The sequence below is a fragment of the Leopardus geoffroyi genome, chromosome C3, assembly GCF_018350155.1.
Source record: "Leopardus geoffroyi isolate Oge1 chromosome C3, O.geoffroyi_Oge1_pat1.0, whole genome shotgun sequence".
NCBI classification, from domain to species: Eukaryota; Metazoa; Chordata; class Mammalia; order Carnivora; family Felidae; genus Leopardus; species Leopardus geoffroyi.
In genome coordinates this window covers 14,941,463-14,955,611 of record NC_059338.1, presented here as the reverse complement: position 1 = coordinate 14,955,611, position 14,149 = coordinate 14,941,463, and the positions used below count along the sequence as shown (strand labels likewise).

Below are 14,149 nucleotides of genomic sequence, written 5' to 3'. Positions count from 1 at the left end.
CCGAAAGACAAGAATTAAGAAACAGTCTGGCTCTGACAGCTATGTTTCATGGTCAGTATGGTGAACCAATAAAAACAAGGGCAAAACCTCTGAAAAGGAACCCCACGATCACTGTAACACACATTCAGTAGAGCCCAACTTGTCAGAATATCCCATAAAATAAAACACTTTAAAAGCGTGAACAATGGGTGTTTTTGCGTTTTAAAAGACAGAACAAGAAAAAACATGGGAGCCTCTTCATGTACGTTGCTAATGAGATACATGCCAGGACCGCAGTGAATCAAAGGTATCAAGAGGCCACTTAACCCTATAATGTGTATCACCTGGCATTATGTTATACAGGTTTTTAAATGAACATTAATATCTCCTACTCTTGTAGGGGACAGCTTACCTTTCAAACTGCAACAATGTTAGCGTAGGATTTTTTCCTTACATCTTCATAATTTAATATTGTTTCATTGATGAGCCAGTAAATTGTCAGCTCTATTCATTTACGTGACGTGAGCAAGGATCCAACCCAAAAAAGGAAAAAAAAAAAGTGAGGTCAATTTCCTTGGCCGCTGCATTTAATAAAATCTCCCAGGCAATAGAGTTAAGCACACATTAATAGCTATGGCTTCGCATGCTCTGCCTTGAGCAAGTCTTTGATTTTCCTATATATGTACTCAGGGCCATATTAATGCTCAAACGAGGTACAGTCCTCATTTCTTATTTCAAGTTTTCTTCTTTCTCAGCTTTATCAGATTTATTAATCTTCTGCTCCTCTCTTATTTATAGTGAATGCTCTAGTTAAGGTTTCAAAGCAGTTTCCATGATAACTCCCATTTATAACTTTCAGAAAAAAATTCTATCACAGGGACCAAAGGATTTCCTACTTATTTCACATCCAGCTCAAAATATGTGACTTTCTCCAAATATGAGGGTTTTGTCTCTTATTTCTCTGATCCTCAGAAAAAAGGGAGCAGGTTAGAGAAACAGAAGTTTCCTGATTGGAAAAATATGTCAAGTTTCTCTTTCAAAAAACTGCACAGTGGGTTTTAGCTAGACATGCACTTCAAAATGCTATTTTAGGTAGAATGTTTATCAGGAGAAGTTGTTAGGTAGAACCGCATGAAACTATCAATATTCTACCAATCTTGATGTACAGACATGGCAATTCCATGTGACCTGACTGAACCCCTCTCCCATCTAAAAAAAAAACACCCTTTCATCTAGAAGAAAACTCTCCAGAGCAAAAGAAACCCAGGGGAATTCTTCTGTGGACTTGCAACCCAGGGAAAGGAGAAGCAGAAGACGAGAAGGGTGTGACCAATGGACAACTGAAAGGCCTCTAACAATTTGTTGGATACAGGATCCAGTGCAGTTCATTAAGGAAAAGATGTGGAAAACTCATTAATCAGGTGGTACCAGGCCATCTTCTGTTATACCCCTTGAGGCACGAATGCGGTAACTGTAGACTTTGGGGAGTGAACGCTTCAAAGAGATGCCTGTATTTTGATTAGAAGATTCTCAGAGGAGCTCTAAATCACATTCACTTAAGACACCGCCACACCCACAGCTTTTGCCCTTTTCTTTACAGAATGAGGTTAAAAATAAAATGCTCGACAATGAAGCAAGTTGAAGTTTCAATTCCAGCTTCACCTCAATTCCCTGGACTACAAAAAGCAACCGGAATCAAACTTGGATCATTGGCTTTAATGCTGAAGAGGACAACTTGACTACTGGAAGACAAAGGGGGTAATTTGTAAATAAAGTCTTGCAGACAATGAGAGCTGAAGATCTGCTAACCCCAGACACCGAGGAGGTTTCCTGCATGCACTGGAATTTGACAGGGTCCAGAACCGGGAAGGAAAGGTGCTTTGCAAATAAAAACAGAAGATGTTTCCAGTATACTCAATGAATGAGAATGAAGCAAGATGACTCCGATGTGAGAATTCAACCCTATTTATTTCCTGGGACTGAGAACACAGAAGTCCTGTTAAAATGTTGTAATTTGTTTAAGTCTAAGGAAAAATGAGGTGGGAACCCATCCAACTAACACTACAGGGTAAGAAGCTTGAGGGGAACCAACGTAGGTTGTTAGTTTTTTGTGATTGTTTTGTTTTGTTTTGTTTTGTTTTTAAAGCTTACAAGTCAAGAAGTGCGGGCAAACCTTGGAGACACTGCAGGTGGGTTCCAAACCGTGAAAATAAAGCAAGACTTGAAATGGAGCAAGTCAAATGAATTTTTTCGTTTCCCGGTACATATAAAAGTTATGTTTACACTATATGTAGTCTACTAAGGGCACAATAGCATTATGTCTCAAAAACGATGTCCATACCCTATTTTAAAAATACTTCATTGCTAAAAATGCTAACCATCATCTCAGTTTTTAGTGACATGTAATTTCTTTGTGGTAGAGGGTCTTGCCTCAATGTTGATGGCTGCTGACTGATCAGGGTGGTGGTTGCTGAAGGCTTGGGTGGCTCTGACAATTGCTTAAACTAAGACCATGAAGTCTGCCTCATCAAGTGACTCTTGCTTCGCAAACGATTTCGCTGTAGCACCTGACACTGTTCGGTAGCATTTTACCCATAGTAGAAGTTCTTTCAAAATAGGAGTCAATCCTCCCAAACCCTGCCACGCTTTATTTACCAACTAAGCTTATGTAATTTTTTAAGTCCTTTGCTGTCATTTCAACAATCTTAATAGCATCTACAGCATCTTCACCAGGAGTAGGTTCCATCTCAAGAAACCACCTTCTTTGCTCAGACACTCATCATCCATTAACGTTTTATCATGAGATTGCACAATTCAGTTATATCTACAGGCTCCACTTCTAATTCTCTTGCTGTTTCTACCACATCTGCGTTTACTTCCTCCCCTGAAGTCTTGAACTCCTCAAAGTCATCCATGAAGGCTGGAATCACCTTCTTCCAAATATGTGTTAATGTTGATGTTTTGACCTTTTGCCATGAATCACACATGTTCTTAATGGCATCTAGAATGGTGAATCTGTTCCAGAAGGTTTCAATTTATTTTGCCAGATCAATCAGAGGAATCATTATCTATGGCAGCTATAGCCTTAGCAAATGTATTTCTTAAATGATAACAATTGAAAGTCAAAATTACTCCCTTGATCTATAGGCTGCAGACTGGATGTTGTGACAGCCGGCATGAAAACAACATTGGTCTTGTACATCTCCATCAGAGCTCTTGGGTGACCAGGTGCATTGTCAATAAGCAGTCATATTTTGAAGTGAATCTTCTTTTCTGAGCAGGTCACAACAGTGGGCTTAAAATATTCAGTAAACCAGGCTGTAAAAAGATAGGCTGTCATCCAGGCTTTACTATTCCATTTATAGAGCAGAGGCAAACTAGACTAACATAATTTTTTTTTAATTACATTATCCCTAGTGTTTTTTTTAATATATGAAATTTATTGTCAAATTGGTTTCCATACAACACCCAGTGCTCATCACAAAAGATAGACTAACATAATTCTTAAGGGCCCTAGAACGTTCTGAGTGGTAAATGAGCACTGGCTTCAACTTCAAGTCACCAGCTTCTTCAGCCCCTAATAGGAGAGTCAGCCTGTCCCTTGGAGCTTTGAAGCCAGGCACTGACTTCTCCTCTCCAGCTATGAAGTCCTAGATGGCATCTTCTTCCAATAGAAGGCTGTTTTGTCTACATGGAAAACCTATTGTGGAGTGTAGCCACCTTCATGAATTATCTTTTTATTTTATTTTTTTATTATTATTATTATTATTTTTTTTTTTTTTGGAGAGAGAGAGAGAGAGACAGAGCATGAGCAGGGGCAGGGCAAAGAGAGAGAATGAGAGGGACACACAGAATAGGAAACAGGCTCCAGGCTCCGAGCTGTCAGCAAAGAACTCGAGGTGGGGATCAAACTCCCAAACCGTGAGATCATGACCTGAGCAGAAGTCGGTGCTCAAATAACTGAGCCACCCAGGCGGCCCACTACCTCCATGAATTATCTTAGTTAGATCTTCCTGATAACTTGCTGCATCTTCTACATCAGCACCTGCTGCGTCACTTTGCCCTTTGAGGTTATAAACATAGCTTCTCTCCTTAAACCTCATGAACCAACCTCTGCTAGCTTCCTACTCTTCTTCTGCGGCTTCTTCACCTCTCTCAGCCTTCTTAGAATGGGAGAGTTAGGATCTTGTTCTGGATGAGGCTTTGGCTTAAGAGAATTTATGTAGCTGGTTTCATCTTCTAGCCAGACCTCTAAAACTTTATCTATATCAGAGCCGGTGTTTCACTTCCTTATCATCCCTGTGTTTACTGGGAGTAGCACCTTTAAGTTTCTTCAGGAACTTTTCCTTTGCATTATAATCTGGTTAACGGTTTGGAGCAAGAGGCTTATTAGCTTTTGACCTCTCTCAGCTTTCAACAGGCCTTCCTCACTAAGCTTGATCATTTGTAACTTTTGATGTAAAGTGAGAGATGTGTGACTCTTTCTTTTACTTGAACACTCAGAGGCCATTGTAGGCTTATTGATTGGCCTAATTTCAATTTTGTTGTGTCTCAGAGAATAGGGAGGCCCAAAGGGCGGAAAGAGAGAAGGAGAAAGACGGAGACAGAGAGGGAGAGGGAGTGGGAAAAAGAGGGAAAAAGAGGGAAAGAAGGAGAGAGAGGGGGAGAGGGAGAGAGGGAGAGAGGGAGAGAGAGAGAAGGGAAATGGCCAGTGGGTGGAGCAGGAAGAACACACACATTAAGTGATTAAGTTCATTGTCTCATATGAGTACACTGTGTCCCCCCAAAACAATTACAATAGTAACATCAAAGATCACCGATCACAGATCACCATAAAAATATAATAATAATAAAAATTTTGAAATATTGTGAGAATTCTCCAAATGTGACATAGGGACACTAAATGAGTAAACACTTTGGGAAAATAAATGCCATTAGTAGACTTGCTTGATGCAGGGTTGCCACAAACCTTCAATCCGTAAAGAAACACAGTATCTGCAAGTGTGATAAAGCAAAGTGCAATAAAATACGGTACATCTTACAAAAGAAGGATTTGAAGGGTCAAAAGTCCTTCAGGTGCTGATTTCGTCAGGTAAGAAGTTGCTATCTGTGTGATGTTGCCAAAGGTCATGACCAACATAGCTGTGATTTCAAGTTAACATTTAGAATCTACATCTTGCCAAAGCCCATCGCTGAAATTAATGAAAATTCAAAATAATGTGCACGTTATGATAACAGTGTTTGGAATGAGTTGTCCTTTTGATCCCACGCATAGAGCTTTATCTCTGATCAGAGGCATTCAAGTCAGGATCATGTTATTTGGGATCTCCCATACACACAGGAGGCAGCCCACATCAGGGGGGCAGTGGGATCCTGCTCTCAGAGTCTTGGGGAGGAAGAATTACTACCTTAGTTACTAAACTCCCTTTCAGTTATGCACAGGACACTTAGAAGCTCCTGCAAGGAGAGAAAAGATGGATGGATGCATCGTGCTTCGATAATCCCTAAAGAATCTGGAGTCTTCTGGGACCAAAGGTACATGAACCAGTTGTCCCACAGGCCACTGGGATCTTGTTATTTTGGAATACTCAGAAGGTGGGGGGAAGGATGAATTAGAATCTAGATCTTTGACCACTCTCCCCCAATTTCACCATCTGCATATTTTTTCTAGAAGACATCTCGGGCTCCACTTTGTATTCTGTGCCATTCAGGGATCCTGAGTGAGGGAAGACAGATGGGCACTGGAAGGGTATGGGAATTTGTTACCATTACCTCAATGATCTCTTCTTACTACAAAATGCAATATAAATTTCCCCAGATTACTTCTGTTTTAGATGGTGACAATCAATCCAGGTGGAAGATTTCTTATTCAATACGGTAGATGATTTACTGAAGAACAGAAAACAAAACTGCTGTAAACCTTTAGAAGTTCAGTTATAGTATGATTGAGAAATTTTTTTGTGGTTAATCTAGAAACTCATCACTAACTACGTAAATTTTCCTATTTGGGAAATATTCTGAAGTATAAACAACCAGTTTTAAATTTGTTTTAACGTTTATTTATTTTTGAGACAGACAGAGCCAGAGCATGAACGGGGGAGGGTCAGAGAGAGAGGGAGACACAGAATCTGAAACAGGCTCCAGGCTCTGAGCGGTCAGCACAGAGCCTGACACGGGGCTTGAACTCATGGACCGTGAGATCATGACCTGAGCCGAAGTCGGACGCTCAACCGACTGAGCCACCCAGGCGCCCCTAAACAACCAGTTTTAAAATGTACACAGGGACAGTATTATTGTGTAGACTAGGAACTGCCTTTACCCAATTAAGTATTGAGATTGAACAACTTGAATTGACAAAAAAAATAATTCTAGTGTTAAAAACTACCAGATACACTCAAGTGGCTTTTGCATCTTATGAACCTTCTGGGGGCATTGTTGCACATAGATTACAGTGTGAACAGTGCTATCCCACCATGGTTGCACAGCACGGGGCTAGGGGCGGAAGCATCTGGATTCCCTTACCTATCCCAGAAGATATTTTTTAGAGCAAATCCAGAGAACTGAATTACCAGTATCCCTTCACTCAAAGTCACTGACCCCCAAGGCAATAGGATTTGCACCCCCCATCCTCAGCATCAGCAGCCTCTAGGGTGTTACAATCAGCTCCCTAAAGATGGGGAAAAAACCTCTCTACCTTCAGAGTGAGAAAGATCTATTCTTTGGGTCCCCACATGGCACTAAGAATGCACATTCCAATAAAAAGAGAAGCCATTTAGCACATAATGCTCCTGAAAATGGTAGCACTATGGTAGAACCCAACTATTAACAGCACTGGTATCCTTGGAGAAAAGCACATTTTGAATTCCAAAACCATAGGAGTACATCTTACCGCTAGGAGTTACCTGTAATCTATTTACATGCAGATACAAAAGCCTGTGTATGCATCATATATTCTCAAAAAGGATGGATAGCATTGGTTTTTAAGAGGGAGAACACAAATAGTTCCTTTAATCCTTCTGAATATAACTTTAGAAGACAGTCAGAGAAAAGATGAACAGAAGAAATTCCTCAACTTTCTATATTCCCTGCCATATGTTGTTTGTGTGGTTCTAAATAGGTTTGATTATTTGAAGCTTTTTTCCAAGATTTCAATAAAGGCAATCAGAAGAGATTTTCCTAGGCAGGCATAGGATATTCAAACGAGCTATTCATTAGTGGGAAGATTTGGAGCAAAGATGGTTTCAGCTCCCCATCCTGACCAAGCTTGCTATAATAAGAGAAAAATGGAAAAATGTAAGCAATGTGATATTTTAAAATGTCCCCTGGAAACGAGAGTAGGTCAGACACTGATACCACTTTAAGAGTAGACGATAATCCATCAATTTAGATACAGCTGTTTCAGTTTTCCCCCAGTTAAACTGAGCTCCAACTTAGAATTCCAGATTTAGATCTCCCAGTAGTTTCCACTTTATAGCTAGTCTTCCCAAATTCAATAATATTGGATACCTTAGGATGCAATTTCTGGAGGTGAAAGTTCCTGTAAGTGATGGCAAGATTAAAAAAAAAATAAGTGGCCAGGATCCTCCACTTTAACACCTTGCCAATCATTTTCTTTCCACTCTGAAAACAGAAATGTGGAAAGTCTGGAAGGGAAAGGAAAGGGGATAAGCAGCAGAAGAGAAGAAATGATAGACTAAAAGAAAAGAAAAACAATGTGAAGAAAGAAGAAGGTTAACTGTGAGCGAGCACATAGTCCATTCACTCAAACCCAGAATACATTAATGAAATCGACTTCCTCTCTGGAAGACACAAGAACATCATTGCTGGCTAGATGTTGGAGATAAGCCATTCCAAAGCCTGCATTTCATCAGTAAGGAAAGGAAAGAGAGACTCTGGAACTCAAAGTGACTTACAAAGTCATGACCAGAAGCCAGGTTCATGGTGGACCAGCCCAAGTTCCTACTGACTACCCCTGCCTTAAAGCAGGTATGGTTTTTCCAAGTTGTAGACAACCGCTAATGACTCAACAGTGAAATAAGATGGAAATCTCTTTCTCTTTCTTGGCGGGGAAACACAGGTCAGCTCACAGTATTTGAACTTGCAGGAACAGCTGGAGTTGGCAAGGCCACAGTCCAGCCGGCCCAGCTTCCAGGGTAACTTGACCCTTGGAGACAGCATCCTTTGAATTTAAAAGAACAAGCTCTAAGTGTAACTGTCTGTAGTCCCAACAAACCATCTCTGGTGGGGATTATGACATAACGTTGCTAGTGATTAATTAAGAACTCTTCATTTACATCAGTCAGCTTATAATTAACAGTTCCTCCATCTTTAATAAAGTATATAGAATGATATGAAACAGATGAGGGATACCAAGTGGTATCTTAGGCTTAGATAAAGCCTAAGTCCAAATGATATCATCATCCTCTCCTGGTCGGTCAAGAAGGAGGCAAAGAAGCAAATGGGGGAGGGAAGAGAGGAGTACAGAGTATTCAAGAAGGGAATGAGGAGAAGGAAGGAGGTATTTGCTCAATCAGTACCTATTTTCAGAATTTCCTTCAAGCTGGCTTGGACCAAGAGCCATCAATTATTTAAAAGATGTAACATGATGCTTCCTTTGTTGAGGCAAATCTGCAAGCAGACCCCGAGAGAAAATAAAAAATGAATTAGGCAGAATGTATTAGTCTGCTTGAAGAAAACAAAGATTTAGCTACTGGGACTAACTCTGTTTTAAAAATAGTTCAATTTTGTCTGTTAAAATCCTCAAACCTTTTTTTTTCTTTCCCTCTCTCCTACCTATTTATTTATTATTTTCTACAGTAGATCACACAAAAAGAGGAATGAATCCTTTCCTAAACTTTCTTTTCAGATTCAGCTTGATGTATTGTCTTCATTTAAATTACAAAGACACTAATCTGAAACACTGTTTACCAAGTAGCATTTTAAATGAAAGATACAAGAAATTGCATCACCCAATTTTTAAAATGACTTTATACTCCGAACCTCATAAAAAACGGCCGACGGTGTTCTCTGTCTTTGCTGCTATATTTCAGTCCAGTGAATGAAATTCAATTAGTGAGCTTTGTACTTAGGACATTATGATTCTGATGGTTGGTCTGATCAAAACTGGTGTGCCAAGCCCTAGTTCTGTTTTTTTTTGGCAGACCACAGCTAAGGAAAAAAAAAGAAACAAAAAATAATGGGGAAGGTTGGCATGAAGAAAGTTAGTTTTTAGAGCAACTGACTTTTCACCATCATTAAAAAATATGGGAGGAGAAGCGTTGTTCCCCAGAACAGTGCATTATTTACTAAGTGAATGGATCAAGTTTTTGAGAAACCTCAGTACTTGAATCTGTCATTACCAGTTTCAACACTTTCCAAAAATAGCAACCTGCCTCAAACAAACCAGTAACAGACTATAACCAATGCATTACAGATTTAATTCATTTTTAGGTTTTGATCTGCCTCACCTTGTGTTCCAAACACAAAGTACAGAGTGGAATCTTGCTTTGGTCAATTCGGAGGGTTACAAAGGGCATCAGCGACAAGCACCTAATACGAAACCCTGAGCCTCTGCCGTGTAGACTCAGACCACACCATTAGCTCAAGAGGTGCTATGTCTTTAACACTTGAAAAATGCTAACACTTGAAAACAAAACCAAGCACAGTAAAACCACAAGGCTGAAGCCTAGTACATCACAGGCCGTGGTTCCCCATGGGGACCACTGCACTTTGATTCAAGAGTGCCACACCTGCATGGATCAAGCAGAACGGTAAAAATGAATCAAACTGATCATTGCATGGCCTGATTCTTTGAAAAAAAAAAGGTAGACAAGGAATCGTGAAGATTTTAGAAGACTATACAGCCATTGATCTATTAATAACAATTCACCAATTGAGATCTGAGGATCCATTCGAATTTGAGTTGTTGTTTTTAAACATAGACTAGCTCACATCACTTCTTTGCTTCTCTCACAGAGACTGATACCACCATCCAACTCACTGTACAGACAGAAACAAAGGAATCATCCTTGGCATCTCCTTGCTCTCATCACCATTATCCATTCCATCTCCAAATCCTTCCCTCTTTCGGGAAAACATTTACGGGAACGATCATATGAAATTCCAGAAGTGACATCCTACTTCTTGGTACACTCCTCGGAAACTTGCTCTAGAAGCTTTAAATTTTGCCTGAGAGTGACCCAGGATTCAGTACAGATGGGCAGCCTTGACATATTGTGACCTTGGAGCTATTTTTCTCCGACTCAAAAACTATACACCCCAATCTGTTGTTGATATCAACACATCACGTTGACAGTTTTAAATAAAAAAAAAAATTTGGGAAGTGTTTATTTTAATTCAGTTAGTCAATATAGTGTTGTATTAGTTTCAGGTGTACAATATACTGTGATTCAACAATTCTACATATCACCCAGACAGTAATGGTTTTTTAAATGATAAAGAGTTCTGGGCACCTGGGTGGCTCAGTCTGAATGTCTGACTCTTGATTTCGGCTCAGGTCATGATCCCAGGGTGGTGAGATCGAGCCCCAAGCCAGTCTCTGTGCTCAGCATGGAATCTGCTTGGGATTCTCTTGCTCTCTCCCTCTGCCCCTCTCCCCTGCTTGCACGTGTGCGTGCTCTCTCTCTCTCAAATAAATAAATAAATAAATAAATAAATAAATAAATAAATAAATAAATTCTAAAGAGATAAAGAATCCATTCTGAAGTGAATCTTCCTTGGGTTGGATACAAAAGGGAAAAGGCACATTGACTACCTGCTCACAAATGGGCTGCATCAGATGTGTCTCCTCAGAATTGATTCGTAAAATGTAGTGCTAGAGCCGCTTGTTCTAGCCTGTTAGAACTGACTCTGTGTATCTCTTCCCAGATCTACGTTGAGTGACTTCATGTTGGTAGCTTAAAATCAGCCATCATGGAGGTATCTGCACCATGGAAATCAGCAGACATTACAAATCAGGTGGGTTTTTTTCACCCTCCAGAGAGACGGATGACCCCATCACTGACAAGGACTTTAATTTGTTTCCTTCTTACCAAATGAAAAATACTAGAGAGTGTGCTGTATCAGCACCCATCTTTTCCTCCCCGTTTCCTCTTATGGTGGAGACCAGTCAGCAGTTCACCAAACTCATCTTCTCTTGTTCCTGCCACATGGCGAGACCATATTCCCCAGCCGCCCCTGCAGTTAGGTGAGGTCACGTGACTGAGCCTTCCTCCATGCAAACAGAGCTGAAGTGACAGAAGCTTCCCTCCAGGTGGTCCATAAAACCTTCCCACACACAATATTCTGTAGCATTTCCCTTTCCACAGGCTTTTGCAGATGATGTGAGCAACCTTGGATGCCATTTATTAAAATCAGAGAGCAACAGGACAGAAGGAGTTCAGCCTTCAAGTCACCACATGAAAGAGACTCACCCCAATTAGGAACACCCACTGTGGATTTTAGGGGCTGATGTTTAAACCATTTAATATTTGGTGGTTTGTTTGACACACCGATCACCAATGCCATAACTAAACACTCTGTCTCTTCTTTCAACTGCTGTTTTTCCTCCTTCCAGCTGACACAATAAATCGGGGGATAAAGGCTGGTCAAGATTGAAAAGACAGAAATGGGAGACATGCTATGTTACTGATTTCTCACTTAGAGTTTTTATGTCACTTGACAGTTTTTGGTTCTCTGTGTTGTTCCTTTCAACTGTCATCAGCTAGAACGCTGTTGTTCCATATGCTTGTGGTACCGTGGGCAGCTTATTCTTTTGCACTGTAGTGATGTCACCTAAATGAAATGTTGCAATTTAGAATCATTTCCATGCTAGAAATAGATGAAGAATTCAATCCATAGGCCCTATAACTTGTCAAGAAAATTATAAAGACAGTATTGATATTATACAATTAAAATGAGAGCTCTTAACATATTTAATTTCCCCCTGACCTGACTTTCTTCAGTCATTATGGGCAAAAAGTATGAATTCATTATTTGCAAATAGCCTGGATTGCTTAATATATTCTAGAAGGAACTAAGACACCCCCTTGAGTGCACCTGCACATACATACATTCCAGCACATAGATTTTTCCGGCAAGGGCAAAAATAATAATGAAGGTAAAGATAAGCAACTATTCCAAGTTGTTGACCATGTAGCCTCAGCATAGTGGCATTTTAAATGTATTTTTAGTGTATATATTTGTGTCTCAAGCCTTTCTCATTCAATCACACTCATGATATGAAGAAAGGGAGTGAAGTAGGGAAATAAAAAGATGGTTTAATCTCTCCGTATTATTTACTACATAAAGCTTCACATGTTTTCCTCCCTATAAACTTGTATAAGGAGTCTATTTGGGGGTGTTTGGGATTGTTGTGTTTTTAAAAATTTAACAATCATAGCTCTGAAGCTTAATCACTTGTATGTGTTACAAGACCAGATGGTTCAAGTGGGTGTTTGTTTACAAGCTCTTTGCATAAGGTTTTTAGCTGTTTTTTAGACCAAAGCTGAATATTTCAACGAACAAAGGAGGCAATGAGGAATTAATGAAAAAACGCTGGATTCATAGGTCCCTGGGCTGCCAGCCTTCACTCTGCCATCACTTCGTGCACTTTTACAAGGATGTATTTAGGGCCCAAGAAACAATAACATATGCTTAATGTGCTTTGAGTTCTTTATGGAACTCTGACAGAGTTGGGGGGAGAAAGGTGTCTACCATGAATGCAACGCTGTTCTGGAAGCTGTCGGTGAGCCAGCTAGAAAAGAACCAGAGCACCCTGCCTTCCCAACGCCTTCGCCATCTTGGAGCTCTAGATTTTAATGTTTTCTGTTTCTCCTGGCTTCTTGAACTGTGCTATTTTGCCCAGCCACATGGACCTCCTGCTCCTTCCTTCTGAATGTGGATGAAAATAAGAGAAAGCAAACTTTCTTAGGGACTCCTCTATTCTTTGTTTCCTGTCCATCCACCACACAGCCACTATCTGCACCCAAGTAAAGGATGCACATTTATTTACTGCAAAGTAAGCCAAATAACACCGAAGGTTCCTTAAGGGAGAATGAAACTTTTCATCAAAGCACACACTTTTATGGCTTTGTAAAGATGAGTGTGTATTTCTTGGTTTTCTGGATGAGGAAATCCCCTGCTCCTGGCTCACCACCTACTCTGGCACTTCCCTTCTTTCAATGGAAAGAAGGCAGGCATTGCTTGTTTCACTTCATTTTTAATAAGATTAACGATGATAAGCCAAGTTGGCACATCTAGTATTAATATCTTACATCATAAACTGTCTATCATTTATGGGCTACCCAAACCAGTATCATTCTTGTCACCATCCAATCAGCTCCAAAAAATAAGAGATTTGAGGTGAAAAAGGCAGTACGTGAATATCTTAGCATCTCAATGAGCTTGCCTCTATCATATTCTATAACAAACTAGCAAGAAATTACAAGCTAACAAAAATGTGTTTGATTACTATCATTTCATGAATGTAATTCACCACTTTTATGAGTTTGGGGTAAAAAAAAATTACTTTTTCATAATTCCTTTGGATTACCTCAGCAAAATGTGGTATCGTTTGACCACATCTTTAGGATAAGGGATATGTTCCATTTATTGTTAATTCTACAGGGAGCCACGTGGTTTCTAGCCCACAGCTGGTGCGCCATAAAAGTATGGTGAATACGTGAAGGAATGAATTACTAGATAGGAGTATTCTCTTCCAACGCTAATGAACCCAAAGCTGAATTTAGCACATGCCATTAGCCTTTCCAAAGTGAAGTTAAAGCACCTTGACATACTAGCATATTCATGATTTACATGACTGTTTGCCTCCTGAAGGCAACTTTTCAAGAAAGAGTGGTTCCACTGCTTATAGCCTTTAACAAAGGAGAGTTATCTGGTGAAATTCAAACAGACTTGATATACTGACTCGATTTTCAACAAAAGAAATCACACTTAGAACATATGCTTGTCCATGGACAACGTGGCCACCACAAAGTAGTTGTTATGGATTGAATGTTTGTGCCCTCCCCAGATTCTTAGGTTGAATCATAACGCACAACGTTATGGTAGTTTGGAAGTGGGGGCTTTGGGAGGTGATTTGTCACGAGGGTTAACCCATCCTGGTGGGCTTGGGTCCCTTCCAAGACAGGCCCAAGAGAGACCACTTGTC

The 14,149-nt window shown here is 40.1% G+C and overlaps 1 protein-coding gene across 9 annotated transcripts in view; it reads right to left on the bottom strand.

Moving 5' to 3' along the window:
• The window catches only part of ESRRG (estrogen related receptor gamma), a 627,347-nt gene that overhangs the window by 438,192 nt on the left and 175,006 nt on the right, over positions 1-14,149 (bottom strand). For 6 of the 9 annotated variants that reach the window (XM_045455764.1, XM_045455763.1, XM_045455767.1 and 3 more), the window contains one exon: positions 392-483. The exons of the other annotated variants lie outside the window; for them this stretch is intronic. The gene's annotated coding sequence lies outside the window, so the exon portion shown is untranslated. The remainder of the gene's footprint in view (positions 1-391; positions 484-14,149) is intronic. 9 annotated transcript variants of the gene reach the window in all.